Consider the following 3,588-nt stretch of genomic DNA (forward strand, 5'->3'; position numbering starts at 1 on the left):
GATATCTTTAATAGATCTATAGATAGTCCGCATGTTTACTGCAAATAAAGTAGACAAAATTGAGAAATGTTAATACATTACATAAAATATATAATATCAATAAATTAAATTAGCAAGTTTATAAATAATAACGACATTAAAAGAATCTAAACACTTACATTATATCACAATGAATTTGTTAATTTCAAGAAATTTCTATATACAATATTTTTTGTATAATCTATTTCACAAATAGTACTTGATGTTGGTCTTATAAGCAATTTTACTGAATCAAAAGTTCTAGCTCTAGATAGTGCAACATACAATTGTCCATGTGAGAAAACAGGTTCCGGTAAATATATTCCAACAAAATTTAACGTTTGTCCTTGTGATTTATTTATTGTCATTGCAAAACTCAATCTAATAGGAAATTGTGTTCTTTTAAATGGGAAGCCATTAGTTTCATTTGTTTCTGGTAAAAATGGAATTCTAGGTATAAAAACTCTTTTACCACTGTAGTGGCCAGACGAAATTTGTGCATCAATCATATTGCGACTAAAATTACAACATGTCAACCGTGTTCCATTGCATAAACCCTCTGAAGGATTAATATTTCTAATTAACATAATAGGACAGTTTTTCTTAAGTAATAATTCATGTGGTGGTAATCCATTCGGTGTTAATGTATTTAAGAAATCTTCCATAATTCCCTGTTCAGATGCATCGACTGTCTCGTCAAAACTATAATATCGTATTATATCGCCAGGGAATCTATCAATGAGAATAGCATTTATTTCGTCAACTGATCGATTTTTTGGAGTTAACACAGCCCGATTTGCCATCTCTGTTAAATTGTTTGAATAGTTTGACATATTCCCATAGACAACATCTAACAAAAAATTTAGAGATTCAACTTCGTTGTTATAAGGGACAATCATTTGTTGTGGAATCTTGATATTTTCATCAATTGTTATTGGAGCATTACCATTGCCAACTTCAATTAGATATTGTGAGAAATCAAGATCTAATCTAGCTCTCATATTTTCTCTTAATTTGATTTTTTTCAAGATTGACCATATGTAAGAAGAAGCCAAACTTGCATCGATTTGTTGTTCTTTTGTACTCTTACGAATCACAGGCAGTATTTGTCGAAAGTCTCCACCAAGAACAATAACTTTGCCACCAAAAGGGAGATTTATATTGTTTATGTCTCGTAACATTTTATCCAATGCTTCTATGGAATATTTTGTAGACATAGGTGCCTCATCCCATATAATTAACTTTGTAAGACGTAACAATTTAGCAAGACTTCCTTGTTTGGTTACATTACAAGTGCTATCTTTATCTGCATTTAGTGGAATCTTAAATCTTGAGTGTGCTGTTCGTCCTCCAGGTAAGATTGATGCAGCAACGCCTGATGATGCGACTGCAAGTGCTATCATATTTTTTGATCTGATTGTAGCTAGAAGCGCTTTGTATAAAAAAGTTTTACCAGTACCAGCAGGACCGTCAATGAAAAATGCATCAGATTCATTTGACAGTAAGGTTTGTAGTATCAAGTTATATGCATTCTTTTGTTCCGAATTTAAGAAATTTGATGCAAGTAGGTCTTCTTCTGGAATTGTGACAGCTCGCTCGTCATCAATTTCTCTATTGATAAATTCTTTGACGTCGTAAAATGTATCGGTAGGAGCGAAATGATACATATTTATATTCTTTCCCATGGATTCAAGTGTGGAAGCAATATTTTGCAAAACCATTCTTCTAACTGTTTCTAATGGTATGTTTCTTGCAATAAAATCTGTAGACATTTCTTTTTCAAATCGTTCCCAGAGTTCTTTTGGATTTGTAAGATTGCAATATGCTAAAATTGTTGAGAAAAGACGTCTTAAACTATTTGGTATTTGATATAGACAGGCTTCTTCTAAACAATCTTCGAGACTGCTATCTTTATCTAATAAACCATGTGAAGTAGCTGCTTCGCGATATGTTGGCAGGACGATGCCATTAACTGTTCTTAATTTCTCAAACGATGTTGGTCCTCTAATGTGATTTAATAGCATCCGCAAATAATATCTTTCACCTTCAAATGGATTAGCTGTAATAATTCGACCTATAACAATTTGTTTCTTTCTTGGGGTCCAAATTTTATATTCTAGATTCCAAACAAATTTTTCAGGAAATTCTCTATATAACAAGTTTCGGGCATTTTCGTCGATTTCATTCCTATAAAAAAATTATGTTAACATTGATCTATTCGACAGACTTGAGTTTAGAACAGTGTTTAGATTTTGGTGTGCACGAAAAGATACTAAATGTTGATTCTCAAGGTGTAAATGTAAACTATAAACTGATGGATACATTTCATTAAGTGTGAAACCATATATTCTCCACATTGCTTCCGGTGGAGTAATCCATCTGGCTGTTTGAAATTGTTTGATTTCATCAATTTGTTCATTATTTTCTTCATTTATAATATTGAAAGCAATGCGATCGTGTCCTTTATAAATATATTTATACAAATATTTAACAGCTTTAATTGTAGAACAAATTTCAACGTTAATATGACAATTATATTTGGAAAGAAGGTATGGATTGTAAGGAACGACCCATCGGTTGTCTAAAATTTGTCCTCTAATTTTAGCAGTGATTCCGTTGTTCCGACGCCTATACAGTGGAAAACAATCAGTTCCAATAGTTGTTGTAGGTGCAAATTCTTTGGGGTATTGATTTTTACAAATGCCATTTTTTTTCATGCATATATTCGTTGGATTCAATACTCCGCAAGGACCATGGATCATATGTTTAACCATAGCCTTATACAAGTGTAAATTACTTGTTTTATCAGGTATTTCTGCTGAAACGATTTCATCAAAAGTTTCAGGGGCATAAATTCTCCAATCTCTCTGAAGTATAATTAGGAAATGAACGTGAGGTAAGCCTCTTTTTTGATGTTCAATAGTGTAAACATATGCTGCAATTTTGCCAAAAATTTGTTGTTTGAACAGATCATTTTTTAAATCTTCTAACTTTGCTCTAAAGATTCTTGCAATTAAATCAGGACGATTTTGAACTTCTTCATGTGGTTTCAGTTGTTCTAAGATTTCATTCCAGTTTGGATTGCATGTCATAGTCAAGAAAATGTCAGGTTTGCCGAAACGTTGAACTAAAGCCATTGCTTCTATGTATCTTTTACGCATATCTCTTGGACCTCCAATAAAAGATGAAGGTAAGATAATGCGTTTTCCAATCTTAGAACCATTAGTTTCTCCAATTGAAATACTATCTACAATGCCTTGATATACATCTGATCTAATTTCATGTTGTTTTGAACGGAAATAATCTAATCTCGATGTTTCTATTTTAATGTACATGTCAACAACAAATTGTTGTAGCAAACGGCCAGATAATAATAAAATTGATCTATATGTGTCTCTCATTTGTAGTTTAAAACAATAATATTCACGACAAGAAACTGTTGGCAATTTCTTCTTTTTTTCCATCAGTATTTGTTCGTTCCGAAGAAATTCTTCTGTGCTATTTGAATGTTCAACAGAACAGGCTTCTAATGTTTGAGTGTTTAATGATATTGATCCTTTTTTGATTTTT

Source organism: Juglans microcarpa x Juglans regia, chromosome 7S, assembly GCF_004785595.1.
Source record: "Juglans microcarpa x Juglans regia isolate MS1-56 chromosome 7S, Jm3101_v1.0, whole genome shotgun sequence".
NCBI classification, from domain to species: Eukaryota; Viridiplantae; Streptophyta; class Magnoliopsida; order Fagales; family Juglandaceae; genus Juglans; species Juglans microcarpa x Juglans regia.